This window comes from Ailuropoda melanoleuca, chromosome 15, assembly GCF_002007445.2.
Source record: "Ailuropoda melanoleuca isolate Jingjing chromosome 15, ASM200744v2, whole genome shotgun sequence".
Taxonomy (NCBI): Eukaryota; Metazoa; Chordata; class Mammalia; order Carnivora; family Ursidae; genus Ailuropoda; species Ailuropoda melanoleuca.
Genome location: NC_048232.1, coordinates 60,520,160 through 60,537,729, shown reverse-complemented (window position 1 = coordinate 60,537,729; position 17,570 = coordinate 60,520,160). Strand labels below are relative to the sequence as shown.

Below are 17,570 nucleotides of genomic sequence, written 5' to 3'. Positions count from 1 at the left end.
CCAGGGTGATCAAAATAAAGGAAGCAAATGGGAGAGTGGGAGGGAATGAGGTTAAGGGCAGTTAGGGCCCAAATTATGCCAGGCCTTGTAGGTAGGAAAGGGGCCGTTGGAAGGTTGTGAGCAAAAGAATAACATGATCTAACATAGGTCTTAATGGAATCATTTTGGCTGGTGTGGTGAATGAGTCCAAAAGAGGGCAAAAGTAGAAGCAAAGGTACCATTCGGGGGGCTGCTGTAAGAAATCAAGAGAGAAGTAGCAGGACAGCGGCAGTGAGGATTGTGAGACGTGGTTGAATTCTTTATATGTTTTGAAGGTAGAAGTGTCATGATTTGCTGACAGACCATATCTGAGGTGCGAGATAAAAAGGAAGGAAGATGACTCAGGATTTTGGCATGAGCCTAAAAAAAGAAGTTGCCAAAAACTGAAAAGGGAAAAAGTACGGGAGGAGAAGCTTGTTTTTAATCTTTATTTCTAGGGAGAGGGAGGAAAGTGCAAGTTAGAAGTTTGGAATTAGGTGTTGGAAGTATGAGATGTCTGTTTCATATCGAAATAAAGATGTAAATTGTAGTTTGACATTTAGGTCTGTATGTTGAGGGGAGTTATGTGGGCTGAGATATAGATGTGGAAGCCTCCAGCATATAGGTGGTCCGTATGACCATGAGACAGGAAGTGATGGCCCAGAGAGTGGGTGTAGATATACACTCACCAGAGAAGAGGAGATCTCAGGATGGAGTCTGGAGGCACTGCCCACATTTAGAGATCAGGTTGATGAGTAAGAAACAGCAGGAAAGCCTGGGAGGAAGTGGCCACGGTGTTGGAGGAATGCAGGTATATGTGAAGTTCCACAAGCAAAAGAACGTTTTCCAAGAAGGAGGGAATCATCTACTCTGTCAGGTGCTGCTGGTAAGTGAGATGAGAACTAAGAAATGAATTTCTTTTTGGTGATCTTGATGAGAATAGATGTTGGGGAAGTGGTAAGGTAAAAATTCGGCTGGAGTGGGCTCACAGAGAGAGGAGGGAAGGAATGACAATTAGGAGGTGTAGACAACTTTCTTAAGAAGCTTTCCCAAAAAGGCAAGAAGAGAAATAAAATGGTATCCTCTCATGAAGACGGTGCCAAAGGTGAAGAAGGAAATCCCTGCCCCTCCTAAAGCTGAAGCCGAAGCAAAGGTTTTGAAGGTTAATAAAGTGGTGCTGAAAGGTGTCCACAGTCACAAAATAGAGATCCACGTGTCACCTACCTTCCAAAGGCCCAAGACACTGCATCTCTGAAGGTAGCCCAAATATCCTTGAAAGAGCACCCCCAGGAGAAACAAACTTGACCACTATGCTATCATCAAGTTCCCCTGAGTCAGCCATGAAGAAAAGAGAAGACAACAACACACTTGTGTTCATCGTGGATATCAAGGCCAGCAAGCACCAATCAAAGAGACTGGGAAGAAGCTATATGACATTGATGTGGCCAAGGTCAACACTCTAATCAGGTGTGATGGAGAGATGAAGGTGTATGTTCAACCGGCTCCTGACTATGATGCTTTGGGTGTTGCCTACAAAACTGGGATCATCTGAACTGAGTCCAGCTGGCTAAATCTAAATATAAATTTTTTTCACCCCCCCCAAAATAAAAGGAAAAAAAGAAAAAAAAAAAGAAAGAAGATGGTAGCTGGAACTCTACTATGTATTTGGAAACAAAGATTATTCAGATGTTGAATAGCCTGTATTGATTCTCTTATTTTCTTTCTTGAATTTTCCATTTTTCAATTCTTTATCTTCCTGTTCTTACTTGGGAGAGTCTTTGATTTTCTCGTAAAACCCTCTGTTGATTTTTTTTTAAAGATTTATTTATTTATTTATTTGACAGAGATAGAGACAGCCAGCGAGAGAGGGAACACAAGCAGGGAGAGTGGGAGAGGAAGAAGCAGGCTCATAGCGGAAGAGCCTGATATGGGGCTCGATCCCATAACGCCGGGATCACACCCTGAGCCGAAGGCAGATGCTTAACCGCTGTGCCGCCCAGGCGCCCCACATTGATTTTTTTTCTACTATCATTTTCATTTCAAGAGCTCTTCTTTATTTTTGGACTGTTCATTTGTCACATGAATTGAGAGCTCTGTTCGTGTTCTTTGTTTATCAAAAGTTCTGTTGAAGCTATGAGAATTAAAGTAACAAAGCTTTTCAATTTTGGTGTAATCAGCTTTTCTCTCTTTTTACTAAAAGTTATTGAAAATTATATTATACAAAATGATATAAAGGATAATACAACAAAATCCTTGGGCTTAAAATATAACTTTTTTTTTTTTATTTTCCCAGTTTTGTTTTATAAGTATAGTGTCATCCCATCTCCTAAAGTTATTTGTTAAAGTTTTTTTCCCCCTCAAAGCCTTTTCCTGCTCACAGTATTGATCTTTATTTTTTCTAAGTCCAATCCGATCTCCTACTTTGTTTGTTTGTTTGCTTTGGTCTGTGTTGCATATCAGGGCTTCCTCAAGTATTTGGAGATCCTTGCCCGTCCATGTATAGTTAAGAGTGGGGCTCTAAAAAGCTCATTAGCAGGTCCGTGTGCTAGGGCAGCACTGGCTGGCTGTCTGCTTTCAGTAGAGCTAGACCCCAGCTCTTTTCTTGCAGACTTCCAATGTCTATATCTAGAGGTCTCCTCCCCTAGACCATTCTGTTTTTCCAGAAGAGAATCTAGCAGCTTTCTGCTTACAGGAGATAACTGCAGACTTAGGAATGCGGTTCAAAAAGCCTCACTGTCCAGTACAGAGATTTTCACTTAATCTCCCATTTCCTATATGGCATTTTGATCCTGACCTTAGCTGTGTTTGGTATTTGAGTGAATAGTCTCTCAGGTTCAGCTTTTTCTGGGAGTAAAGCTCTTTCTTGTCTTCTGTCCAGAGTTGCAAAGATATAGTTCCCTGGCTGTTTAGAAGGAATGGGAGACCTTGAAAAGCTCCAGATAGGTTTTTAACCAGCCCTAGTCTTGGCTCCACTCTGAATATTGGCTCCCAGAGGTACCTAGTGGCTCCAGTGCCTGAGCATTTTTGGTGTCCTATGGACCAAATCCACTCAACTCACGCTGGGATGCCCCCTCTGTAGGCAATAGATTTCAGCCTTCTTCCCTCAGCTCAGCCACTTACTGGCTCTATAGCTTCTGCCCCTCTCCCACTTCCTCACCAATTCTCTTTGTTCCATTGGTTTTAAATTTGGGTGTTAAATATTTACATTATGTAATTTTAAAGGGGTTACTCAGAGATAAGTATGTACATTCAGTGCTCCATATTGACCTGTGACATCACTTACTACTCATTATATTACTGATCATTCAGATGTGACCTTCTCCAAGAAGACACCTCTAGACTGAGAGATCCAATTTCCCCTTGTAGCTCTGACACCACTCATGGTAAGTTTCCTGTTTCCATTGCTTTGTCTTTTTCCAGGACTATAAGCTCTAGGAAGGCAAGGACAATGATTTCTTCGTCTTTGGAGCTCCAAAGCCCAGTACAGTGTTGAATGAACAGATATTTGCAGAATTTGCCAAGTTAGTCTTTTTACAGATATTTAGTATGGGTTACAAGGGCACAGGTACAAGGTTACAAGAGTGGATAAGTAAAATTTCATCACAGAAAAATGGTTTTCCTATTTAATAGCTCTGTGAAGCTACGTAAATTATTCACCCTCTTTGGGCCTCATTTCCTTAGAATTGTAATAGTAATACTGCCCACTACATAGGGTTTATTGGGTTAAGGGGAACTAAGTGTTTTAACATATGTAGATCACTTAGCCAAGTGTCTGTCTCATTATAAGCACTCAATTCACTATTATTATTTTAATTTAAAAAATAATTTGGGGGTATGTTTTTAGAGATGTTACAAGATTTGCCTTTTTTTGTTGTTGTTGTTCCATGGAATTGCCATAACCAATGAATGTTTTTGATAAAATATTAAGAGTTAGGCCAGGGGAGGAAAGAACTTATATTTGAGACCCAGGAAAGAGAAAACCTGCCTGGGGGTTGGGTCTGGCCTCTAGAGTGAACTACTTTTGTTCTCTTCTTTCCCAAACTCTAGGAAGATGAGGCTCCTCTCTTTCTTTCTATCTCAGGTCACTGGGAGGCTTCACTTTTCTTTCTTCTGGAGATTAGTCTGAAGAAGGTAGATATTTCCTGTGTGTGATTCAAGCTTAGCTTGTTTGGGAAAAAAAAAAAAAGAAGAAGAAGGAAAATCAGAAAAAATAATAATTTAAAAAAAGACATTGAGTAAGTTAAGGTGTGGAATAAAGGTTTTCAAGCTACATCAAGCATGGGATTTTCATTTTTTAAAACTCTTCAGAGTTTAGAGGGAAAGAGGGGCAGAGATCATGGCATTGACTAATAAGAAAATGTACATAATCCCTGGATGTTGAAAATTTGTAGGACTTTTAAGTATGTTAATTGCTTTGACGCTTAAAGTAAACCATGGAACAGTATTGGTGGAAAAGAATGGAAACTAACTTAAGCGTTGAAATTGGGTTAATTTATTTATTCATTTAATTTTTTTGGTGGGGTACTAGAAACTGAGACTATACTGGTACATAAAATACACATGGTTCCTTCTATCATTGAGCCTAGAGACTAATGGAGAAATAGTCTTTAAGTAAAACTCTAAATATATAAATGTATATTATAGGGCATTTGAGAGATATTATCAGGGATTGGGGGCGTTGGTAATGTAGATTAAGGTATGAGAAGAGTTTTCTTATGAAAGACTAGTTACGCTGAGATATAATGGTTGAATAGAAGTTATCTGTATGAACACTGAAGGGAAGAACATTCCAGAACACAAGAGGAAAGAACTCTTTGGTGAGTTTGGCCACCACAGTACTGTCAGGGTGGTGTTTGTTATCATGACAGGTTGGTAGAGTCTGTGGCTGCAAAAGCCAGTGAGGATGAAAAATAGGCACATCTTTGAGAAACATATTAAGGACATTTGTATTATATATCTCAGGGCTATGAGGAGCCATTGAATGACCTTAGCCAAGAAATAATCCTACTTAGGTTTAGTAAAAGATTACATTGGCTACTGTGAGGAAAAGAGGAGAGAGGCAGGAGTAGCCTCGTGACAACAGGTAGGGAGCTAACGCATTGGTATTGAAGGCTACTGTGTTAGCAGTGGGAACAGAGAAAAGGGGTTGCATTTGACATTCATTTTTGCGGGAAATCAGCTGGGTTCCTTGACCAATCAGATGTGGGAAAATGAGGGAGAGGGAGCGTCATAGATGACTTTTGGATTTCTGAGGGCAACTGGGAAGAAGAGAAAGTTTGAGAAAAGCCTCAAGAGTCAGGGAAGAAACACAGCATAATATAATTATTAAGAGCAGTTAATAAATACAGATGATCCCTCACTTAGGATGCTTTGACTTATGATGTTTTAACTTTACATTGGTGTGAAAGCAGTACGCATTTGGTAGAAACTCTGCATCGAATTTTGAGTTTTGCTCTTTTCCCAGGCCAGTGATATGCAGTGAGGTACTCTCTGGTGATGCTGGGCAGCGGCAAGAGCCACAGGTCCCGGCAAGCCATGCGATCTCAAGGATGAACAAAAACTAGCCTTACAACTGTTCTGTACCCATACACCCATTCTGTTTCTCACTTTCAGTACAGCATTCAATCCATTACATGAGATAGTCAACACTTTATAATAAATTAGGCTTTGTGTTAGATGATTTTGCCCAACTGTAGGTTCACGTTAAGTGTTCTGAACATGGTTAAGGCAGGTGGGGCTAAGCCAGGACCTTCTTTAGGTTAGGTGTACAGGATGCACTTCCAACTTAGGATAGTTTTCAACTTACGATGGGTTTATCAGGATGTAACCCAAGGTGAATCAAGGAAGATTTGAAATTAATTTTTTCCTGTTAACCAATCCTTCAATTTCTGGATCATGTCTTGTCTTCTCGAAAATTTCTCTGACCACCTGAAGCACAAGTCAGTTGGCTATATCTCCTCTCATCTTCCAGAGTACTCGTTACTCACCTGAAGTAACATGCTGCCTCTTGCACATGCTATCCCTTATCCTGCTGACCTTCATATGTTATGCTCTTCTCTGTACACCTAGATTTGAAACTCAGTGGCAGGGGACCTGTTCTTATAATCCTTTGAATTCTCAAAATCATTTATTAGCATTTGTGCCTAGTAGGTTCTCAATAGAGATTTTTTGACTACTTCATAACTGGAAATATTATCATTTTGAGAGAAATTTTGAAAAGGACATGTTAATGTTAGTGATTTTTTTCTCCCATATTCTGTTCAGAGAGAAAAAATAGAACACGTGTATATCTAATTTCTGAAATATCCTTGTGAGGATGGCCAATAACTGTAGAATTATTTATGGTGGCTATAGTTTATTGTAATACAGAAGTTTAATAAAGAGAGATTGAGGGAATTCAATGTATTTGTTTTTTAAGTCTCTGAATTCATCGTTCCCATCATGAATTAGAGGTGCTGGTTGCATTCGGAAAAACACGGTGCTGGTAGGAATGGTGGGGGAAGGGGATGGGAATGAGGTGAGGAGGGGAGACGAGAGAAGACTTACTGAAATACACACAAAATGTGTCTGTATAATACATGAAAAATGTTGCAACCTCAGAAGCCCAAAGAGCTCTCTCAGATGATTCCCATAATGGTACAAGTCACACCCACTAACTTCTGTAAGGCAGGGCACACTGGCCTTGCTGGCTCTTTGACAGACTTCTCCAACCGCTCCTTCATCTCAGACTGCGTGTAAAGCGGCCCCTTAAAACTTCCTCTGTCCACCATCCTTTGGAGTCTAAGTGAGGGCGGGGACAGATGGTCACTGCTGCCGCTTATTCTCAGCTCCTGCTGTTATTATTCACCAAAGCGTGCTCCTTGCTAATGTGAGCATTTACATGGAAATAAGAGACATTAACTGAACATCTCATGTATGGCAGGATTTGGGGTGGGCTGCTCTGAAGATGCAGATATGAAAAGGCACCAAAAAATGCATGATCTCAAAGAACATGCAGTGCAAGGTCAAGTGTGTACACAGGCATACAACTTCTCACTACGATAATAGAGATCTTTTTTTTCTATAGGAGGCCTAACTACTGGTATTTAAGACTGTAGAAATCAGGGTTGGCAGCTTTACTTCTCCGTGTTGTTAACTGTGTGATCTTGAGCAAGATACTTAATGTCTCTAAGCTTTCTTTGCATTAGTTCCAAAATGAAGATAGTAATACCTTCATCCTCGGGTTGTTGTAATAATTAAATGAGATAATAGAGTCAAAGCTTCTAGCCCACATATTGTACATGGTGAGTGCTTAATAAATCATGGACATACATATAAACATGAAGATCTCTTCCACTTGTCTAACAAATTCTTGCATATTCATTTGCAGCGCTGATCTTTCCTTTGCAGAGACAAAGTTGATGATAATGATCTGTTTCCTAGGGCTGAGTCAGACAAGTTGGACCAAGGACCCACTGTTTCTTCATAACCCATGCAGCGCCCTTCCATGGGTTAGCCTTCCGCCCACTCCACCCTTCCCTCTCCCTCCTAATTGCTTCCCACCCGCCCTCACAGGACTTTCCCTTTCTCCCACTCCAAATAATTATGCAAGACTCAGGTTGCTCTTGAGAATACATACTTATAAGAGCAAAATTCAGATTAAATACTTGGTTATTTCAAAGCATGAAATGAGGCAACTTGTCTCTCACTTTATCCGTGAGTCAAGAAATTTATAAGCATGAGTATCGATATCATCTTCACTAATTTGAAATAAACTTGATAAGTTGTTCACTGTTTCTTGGCTTCAGCTTTCTTGTTTGTAGAACAGCTGGTTGTGAAATGAGAAGGTAGGGTTGCCTCTGATGACTGGAGCTGTGTGATGGTGAACAGCACTGGGAAAGCGTCTGGCAAAAAGATCACTGTCAGAGAAATCAAGAGATCCAGACTCTTGATTTTAGATTGGACATTAAAGTACAGGAAGAAAAGTAAAGAACTGACTTTTCCAAAATATTCTGCCACTAATCCATCTTATACTGGAAATGTTTTCTGGCTTTCTCATTTGGCCTAAAGACAGAGAGGAGTAAAAGAATGACCTGAGAAAGGAATGGGAGGAAGGAGTATCAGAAATCCAGGGTGTTTGTGTTGGGGATGGGGTGGTCGGAGTAACCATCAACCCTAGGACTTAGCTCATATAGGCACAAAAGTTTGTTGTCTTCCTTGTTTGTCCCCAAGAAAGATAATTTCCAAAAGTTAAAGGATAAACACTATATTTAATGACTCACTAGATGTATTGTACAAGAGTTTATCCGACACTTTCTGGAATAGATTTTTATTTTCAGCTAACATTATATTTTTGGATGGTAATTTTTCATAAGGCAGTAATTTTATAATTTGTATAAGGGATAGAGAAGAATTATGATCTCTGAGACTAGAATACCACTCCCATGACTCTCCTCTCTTCAGCCTACCTTCCCCACACGAATTTAATGTAAATTACTCAATGTAATTTCAGAATCTTAAGATTTAAAAATAAGAATAAAGACTTCCTAGTCACTGTCTGCCTGAGATATTACTGCCTTGACTTGCTCAGAAGGCAAGAGAGCATGTTACATTTAATCACGAGTTTCCTTAAGCTAGCCCCTCTCCCATAAATAACAAACCGCAGCACCACGACACCGTCATTCCACTCATTTAAAAAGAAGTACCGACTTTTCATTGCTATCACTGTGACAGGTTTAACATATTTTCTTACCTGCAGAAACTAGAGAAAGCATTTCTGACCATTAAAAATAAAGCCATCCATCCAGAGTTTAGCTTTTCTCTAAAATGCTACTCATTAGGCAATCCTCATTTGCGGAGAGGGAAATAAAAGGATTATGTGGCAGAGAGTGACCGCTTAGAGAAGGGAGGCAGGAGAAACTCTACATTCAATGTTCAGGGAAGCCTGTCTACGTAGGGACATAACAGGTGAGCTGAGAACAGAACGGTAACAACGACAAGCCCAACAATAATGACCTATAATTATTGAGCACTTCATTATATTCTAGCCATTTACATACATTAATTCACTGTGTCTGGGGATTCATGCTCCCAACTCTGTGCCTTAAAAACTCTCTGCTCTTGTGGTTAAGCTCTATGAAGAGCTGGAGAAAACCATTTCAGAAAAAGGAGTAGCAGGTGGAAAGTCTGTAAGCTGGTTTGAAGCCAGGGATGTTGGAGAATGAGAAGTCGTCTAGGGTGGCTTGTGTAGAATGAGCTGGGGAAAAATGTTATATATTAATGGGGAACTGTGTTGGAAACCACAGTAAAGAATTTTGATTTTATACTTTATTCTTTGGACTTGTTATCTCATTCACTATTTTAGGAATTTGAAGGTTAATTTGCTTTTAATTTGCGCTCTTCGCAACAATCCTGAGAATATCAGGAGAACAGACACAAGATAGTTTTTTTAAAAATCAAGCATTTTATCCTCAATATTATATAGATAATTATTGAGTGTGACAGAATTTAGCTAACAAATATTTCTGCTCCTTAAAACATACAATTCACCAGATTGAGTAATATCATCCTCCAGAGTCCAAACCAGGCCTATTGACCACTGTAGCAGATGGTTTCTATTAGGTTAATTTCCCTCTGAAGACACCCAAGAAAGTATAAATATCTAACAACTTTGAGCAATTTGAGCAATCATAGTTTGCTCTGCTATTAAAAATGCAATAGCAAAGAGAGAAAAGTCTTTCTAGCAGAATACAAACCCAAATCTAGATACACATAGCATTCTTGTCTACAAACTTCTTTCTTGGAAACCAGGCATATGTTCAACAGCATTGTTTCAGTTTAGGTTTGTCTTTTTAACACACTGAGTCATTGGTGATCAGAGCTGTCTTCCCTAGCATTTCATCTCACTAGGAAATTGGCTTCTGGGTTTGATCATGCTTAACAAGTAATGTCCACCATGTAAGAAAGGACAAAACTCTTTGTTGCTACTGAGGAAGTTAACATTCTCGAATACCATGATGGGTAGAAATAGAAATGACTTTTATTTTCCTGTGCAGAATGAGAGAGCTAAGTTCTTTTAGGATGATGGAGTGGATATTTTGGAAGTTCCAAATCTTACAAGAATCCTCTTTGACAGGAAGAGACAAAAGCAAAAATTAAAAAGAGGGAGTAGCCCAATACTTAGGGTATTCCGAACACGTGAAGAAAAGGCTGACCCACGAGGTTGGTGAGGATTGTTTTAGGTCAGTTACTAAGGAAAGCTTGATTCAGATGTAGCTATTAAGTGTTTATTATTTGAGTCCAGAAATGGATGGGAGTGTGTAAAAGGGGATGTTCCCTCAGTAGGTTGATGTTTTTGGCAACAGTACAACTGATGTTGCAAGAAGGGAAACAGTCTCAAGATGAAAATCTCTTACAGGTTGGCATTTGCCCAAAGCTGTAATGTTGACAGGGAAGTGTGGGCACACCCAAAAACATCCTGATCAAATTGCAGGTGTTGTGCAAAACCAAGTGGGAAGAGCAAATATTTTATAACTAGTAAGCAGATTCTGGCAGTTGCTTTGTATATAGTGTATGAGATTATAAAATCTTAAGGCACAAGGTAATTGTTTTATATTTCTGTTGTAAAACAGAGTTTTGCTCAGAGACTCATACACTATTTGATTTGGAAAAGACTTTTCAGATCATCTCTGCTAGTGGAATTTTTTTTTTTTTTAGCAGAAGTAATTCCTTTCATATAAAATCTTAAATTGAACTCCACTATATAAAAACAGATGGCATTTTATTAGTAAAAATGACTTTATAAGTTTAAACTGAATATATTTATTCTTTATATAGTGACTAAATGAAACTAAAGGGGCTGTTTTGATTAATACAAAAACTTGGAATCAGAGTTACTGGGGGCACTCATGATTTTGTGAAATCCTTAGCATCTCATTTAGTTTAGCATTTTTGTGTGTTTGCATATGATTAAAATATCTTGATTCACACAGAAAACTAGTTGCAAATGGGAGGTAATCTCAGGATTTCCTTGTAGGAGAACTCTTTATCCTGAGGTCCATTCAAAAATGAGTCAAACTGGAAATACAAGTTAATACATTGGTGGTTTCCAATGTGCTGACATCTGGCTTATAACTCCTTGGAGTGTTCTAAATATTATCATATTTAAAATGTTTCCAAACTCCTTAAAATGCAAATTGAGTCCAATATCTGTTGGGCCCTTTCCACAGAAACCCAGGGCTCGAAAGTGCTCGTGGTGGCATGGTAATTACTCCAGGCTTCTCCTGAACTGAAGTGTGTACAGTCCAGCAAAATAAACAAGCTTAACAGTGTTAAATAAAATAATTTATACTCTAGCTGGGAAACGTCACAGTTGAAACTAGACTTGGGGCCTCCTGACTCCTTTCCTGCTTAATTTTCCTGGACAGTGAATTCAACACAACACAGTCATGGTTCACTGACTGTCAGTTTTATTCATTTAGCTCTTCATTAGGCATGCCTCATGGGTGCCCATGCCATCTTTTTAATAGGTGTTTCACAGCTAGATTGAAAGTTCCTTGCCCAAGGAGCTAAACCATATATCTCTCTGTAGCCACTAGTAGAGTGTGTGTATAGTAGGATAGCAGTGAGATACTGATTATGCCTTAAAGAAATGTACAAACTTATTTTCATATAACCATCTAGGATTGATCATTTACTTGATTTTGAAGTGTTTTGTTGATGTTTCAAGCTCTTCCGTTTTCAGCACATAGATGGATCTATCCACATTTTTTGTTTAAAATTTCATGAAAAAATGTTATGTACTGGTAGTGAAGTAAAAGGATATGTATTGAAGAGCCTCTATGTCCCTAGAGCTGATATAATTCCAGGCAGACAATGGTAAGTCTTTGATGCAACGATTTCACATGTTAGAAATACAAGCGTGGTTCAGTAGAAATCATCCTAACAAATGAGTAACCATCATTGCTGAATTTGACATTAAACTGGGCTTTTAATTAGGATGATTGGTATTTTCTCTTTCTCTTACTTGGATGGTAGCATTCGAATACTGAAATATCATTAGGTCTGGTTTTATGTTGTGGGAAGATTAAAATTCCTTCTTCAGAAATACCCTGGCTTTGCTTCATAATATTTCATGTCCCACTCCTAATGGGAGAGTTATTACCCATCCAAGTAAAAGACTTATTTAGCTCTTTAATTTTCATAACAAGGTTTCAATCTTATTTTTTTCTTAAGTGCTAGATTGAACCATATGAATTAGATGTTTTGTAAATAAAAAAATGATAGAAAATTAGCAGTTTCATGTGGTTCTGCCTAGTGTATGAATTTGACTGAAATCAACAAGTTCCTTGCTACCCCAACTCTCATCAAAAGCTCTGTGGATAAAAGTGATAATGATAGAGGTTTGATTTAAAGCCCAGGCCAACAAACTTTTTCTGAAAGGGCCACATAGTAAATATTTTAGGCTCTGTGGACTGACCATATGGTATGCAGCAACTACTCAACTCTCTTGTTGTAGCATGAAAGCAGCCACAGACATAAGCAAATGAATGGCTGTGGCTGTGTTCAAATAAAACTTTATTTATAAGAATAGGCAGTGGGTCGAATTTGGCTGCAATCCGTAGTGTGCTCACCCCTGGCTTAAAGGAGAGAGAAATACATCCTTGGATCACATTGTCTTGGTATGAATTGTGAATGAATTGCCTTTGCAGAGTAACCTTGTGGTGGTTACCTCTGGGCTTTTGTGGGGGAAGACACTGAGAAACAACCTTGTGAAATTCTTTATTACATTTGCTCCGTGGATATTACACAGAAATATTACTTATACGATTAACCCATACTCTACCTAAAGTATTTCTCCTGTAGTTGAGATCTAGGTAATGATTTGTGTCTTTCCCTGCATTTAGGTAACGATTCCTTTCTTTCCCTGGTTTTTATGATAATAAAAACTCTGACTATGTCCCTTTTGGCTTTTGCTACCAGGAATATCAACACTAAATCCAAATTTCATCCACAGCCATTATGTGGCCATTTATGTCTATAGAGGTAAGACTCCCTTCTTTCTTATCACTGGCCTTGCTTTGACTATATATTCAAACTGAATTTTCCATGACTTTAGAAATTTTGAATTGTAACCCACTCTTCTCTTGTGTGCTTCTTTGTTGTAAACAGACTCAAATTCTTGTGGATCCTGTTTGAGAGTAAATATACAGAGTGGGTACATGGCACATTTTCATATCTGAAGATCAATTTCCTGCAAACGTTTGTTACCTAAGGTGCTCAAGTATAGACTACTGAGTTATTTTAACCCAACAAATAACTTATGAATATACTCCTGCCCTCAAGGAGTTTAGAGTTGGAGGGGGGAGACATACATATAAATAAGTAATGACAAAGCTACAAGACAATTGTCATAATGGCGGTTCATGTACCCTGAAGCTTGGAGCATGAGTTTTTAAGGAATGATGCTACTGCATCATCTTCCTCCTTGGCATGGGGAGGTCAAATATGCAAAAACAAATCTTTTGTGAATAGTCATTACTTCTTACAGAAAATCTTAAAAGCATATAAGCAAGATGATGTTTGATGTTTTGCTTGCCTGTATTAACAAGCTCAAAACACTCTCCTACAATTAATTCAGAGCTTAAGATCTACATTTTAGAAAAACATGAATTTCAACCAAGATTTATTTTGTACTTGTTAAAGCCATCAGTTTCTTATACCTAAATTAATCCCTGAGCATTTCAAGGATTTGAGTTTATATTACCGTCCACCAGCTTTTTTCACCAGGAAAGAAAGCCAATGTTATTTCGTACACACATGCAAGGTTAGGCTGGGTGATTAAAAATTCATAAACACTATTTTAATGACATTAAAGTGACTCATAACACAAGAAAAAAATGTTATTTATAATCATTCTGCCTCAGTAAATTAAGCTATTATAATTGTTTCTTTAATTCGTATGCAAAATATTTCAACAGTTAAAATCAGTTTATATTGTTTGTGTTTAAGCAATTAAACATAAGATTTTTTCCACCAAGCCGTACATTTTTATATTTATAATTTTAATATCTACAATTTATTCACTCAGCAAATATTCATTGAGCACCTATTATGTGCCATGATCTGTACGATACACAGGAGATACCTTACTGAGCAAGATATATAAGCTTCTAGACGTCAAAAAAGGCTGCATCCTCATGGGAAAAGACAGATTATAAACATAGAGAAAAATTCTATTTATTTATTTATTTATTTATTTACCAGAGAGAGAGAGAAAGAACTCAAAGAGGGGGAATGGCAGAGGGAGAAACAGGCGCCCCACTGAGCAGGGAGCCTGATGAGGGGCTTGATCCCAGGATCCTGGCATCGTGACCTGAGCCAAAGGCAGACACTTAACTGACTGAGCCACCCAGGTGCCCCCAGAGACAAATTCTTAAAAGGACATATTTAAATGGTGATTACATTTATTATAGAAATAGAACATGGAAATGAGACAATGAGAAACTGTTGGAGGGTGGTGGCGGGTGGCAATCTCTGAAGGTTTCCGTAAGAAATGGTGAGAAGAAGCCAGCCAAGTGGAAACCTAGCAGGGGATAGCAATTATTTAGAGTTTATTTGAAATTCCCTATGGTTAGGAAATAAAATTATTCACAGAATTTTAATAACAATATTGCAAAAGAAATCTAATTATATGTATTTTTTACCCTCTTTGTTCTTACCTATAATGGGAAAGATATCTTTTAAAAAATCATCGTCAAACCACATAGAATGTATAATCAGTTTGTTGTTCTTGCAGGTGCTTCACTGTGAAGTCCTAAGCCTGTTCCTTTGGAGACTACCATGACTTTCACTTATTTTCTCCCAGGATGGAGTTTGAGGCAAAGGGCTTCATGGCCCTGAGCTTCTGGAATGCCACCAGAATGGATTAAGGACTATGGATGTATGTGGAGGGTTGGAGGGTAGTTTAAAGATCAGATAAGAAATAGGGAGGCAGATTGTGGGAAATGAGGCTCCCATTCAACTCATGGGAAGCTACTGACTGAAAGATGATACAATATAAAAACTTGACATTAGAAGTTGCCCTATCCTTTTTCTATAAGTTCGTTCATGATCATCTAACAGAATGAGAATGTTCTCTATCTGATAATGGACAATACTTGCATGGCTGTCCAGATCCAGTGGTGTGACATTGAGAATTTGAACATACATATAGTTAAAAATACTAAAATTCCTTTAAATTTTCTTTCTTAGAATGAATGATCAGAATTGAGGTTTCTAGGTCAATAGCTATTGATTTTGTTTGTGGTTCTTAATATATGACTACACTGTTTTCAAATAGACTATCCTGTACCAATACACTTAGCCCTCCATGAGCATCATCTAAGGCTTATGTTGCCAGATTGGTATTTAAAATACAATTTAAATTCTTGCCTGTAAGCACTGAATTGGAGACTGATTATTTAACTGGCCATCTGCTAAGTCTGGATAAAAGCACATGATGAATCCCTTCATGGATGGTCTAGTCTAAAAGCCACAATAGAGCATGTAGCTTCCTTCTGGGGGTGGTGCTCTCTGCATATGTGGCTACTGGACCAGCCTAGGGGTCTTCTATCTTCCCTGTAAATAGATCCCTAGCTTCTAGGTATCACTGGTGGCCACTCTCTGGAAAGCTCCTTTCTACTGTCACTCCCACTCATTGCCTAAGTCCTTGGTTATTTCCTTGGTGACTGCAGAAGAAACTCTTCACTTAAGAGAGTATCAATTATCTATTGCTATGAGTTTCCCAGAAACTCAGTGACTTGAAACAAACAAAAGCATTTATTTAATTCATGAGTTCATGGGCCAGTGGTCTAATATGGTTGCTTATTCTGGTCTCTATTAAACTTGCTCACATGTGGCAGTTAGTTGGCCATTAGCTGGGGGTGATTGAGCAACTGGGCCACTTCCGTTCTCTAGCAGATTTTCATAGGTCTGTTTTGCCTGCAAGGAAAATGTATACAATGTAAGTGGAACTTAGTAAGAATTTTGGTGGCTGGGAGAGTTGTAAACTGGCATTGAGGCCTCTGTGTGGTTGATAAACAATTGATGTCTGTGTTTCAAGGGGATCTTTTCATATAGTCCATTAAAAGTCTAGACCCTGGAGTCAGAGTCCCTGCATTCAAATAATAGCTCACTAGTTGCTAACTGTGTGTCCTGGGCCACATTATTTAAGCCTTCTGTGCTTTAGTTTCATCACTTGTTGTTTAGGGATAATACTCCATCCTACCATATTGGGCTGTTGTGAAGTTTCAATTAATGAATATATGTAATTTGTTCCCATAAAAATGTTAAGAAGCTTTTATCTCTAAAATATTCTTCCTCTAGGTCACTTGGTTTCCTCAGAGATCTGACTACTGGGAAACTCAACTCCATTTCTGTTGATTTCAGCAGGATCCTTCAACTTGCTGCTTTTGATGTCCCTCCAGGGCTCACTCTGCTGGGTGGCTCTCCTCATTCAGACATTCTTTTGTGTGGAGTCCTTTTCAAGGTGCCCACGGCCGGTTTCCCCTCACAGAGTCACATCTGTGCCCTGTCACAGTACTTTGGGAAGCTCCTATCTGGCCCTCCTGTCAGTGAAAATACAGTGTTCTTTCTTTGTTCTATCATTAAGCAGACCATTCTAGCTGGCCTATTTTTCTTTCCCTTTTCCAGGAGAGCCACCTAAGACCGTGACTTTTTCTCTTTAATCTTTGTGCTAAGCCTGATCCCAGAGCAAGTCAAAGATACCAGGCGAAGACAGTGGAGGAGATGGAGTGAGGGAAAGAGAAGAGCCAGGCCAGCTGCCAGGTCTTCTGTACAGGCCCCATAGCCCAATTCAGGCCTAAGCTGGGAAGAGGAGACAAACTTTATATGGGATCAAAGTTTGGATCTTTGATGTCACACTGCATTGGACTTTAAAAATGTATTTCAGGGGTGCCTGGGAGGCTCAGTTGGTTAACTGTCTGCCTTCAGCTCAGGTCATGATCTCAGGGTCCTGGGATTAAGCCCAGCATTGGGCTCCCTGCTTAGTGGGGAGCTGGCTTCTCCCTCTTCTTCTGAATCTCCCCTTTGCTCATGCTCTTGCTCTCTCTTTTTCTCTCAAATGAATAAATAAAAAATCTTTAAAAAATAAGTATTTCAGGTCCTACTACAGGTAGGCTTCATATGCAAAAATACACTTATTTAACAAAACAAGCTTAAAAGCTAATAGGCAAAAGACACACTCATGCTCACCAGGCCTAATGTTATGTCACAAGAGCAAATTTATCACCCCTCCCCCAATTCTCCCACTCTAGTCTCTTCAACTGATTCCTTAGTCACTTCTCACATAGTAATGATGGGGGATCTGGTTTCAATCCACAACTTTTGGAAATCCTTTAGTGTACATAACCATGGTAGCCATTGGAATTGTTTTGGATGAATTGAGTTGTTGTACTGTTAGTTGAAACTGGGATAACATGGAAAGTTGCATTTTAAACTCTTGTTTCATACGTATGCTGGCGTTTTTTGTTTCATTTTGCATGTTGACTTTTGCATCACTATTGCACAATTGC

At 38.8% G+C, this 17,570-nt stretch overlaps 1 long non-coding RNA gene across 1 annotated transcript; it reads left to right on the top strand.

Annotated features, from left to right (window-relative positions):
- Positions 1-433: 433 nt before the first annotated feature.
- On the top strand, positions 434-16,996 carry LOC117796372. The gene is made up of 4 exons (XR_004620829.1): positions 434-904; positions 3,328-3,401; positions 12,979-13,041; positions 14,795-16,996. It is a non-coding gene; the product is annotated as an uncharacterized LOC117796372 (long non-coding RNA).
- Positions 16,997-17,570: the final 574 nt, after the last annotated feature.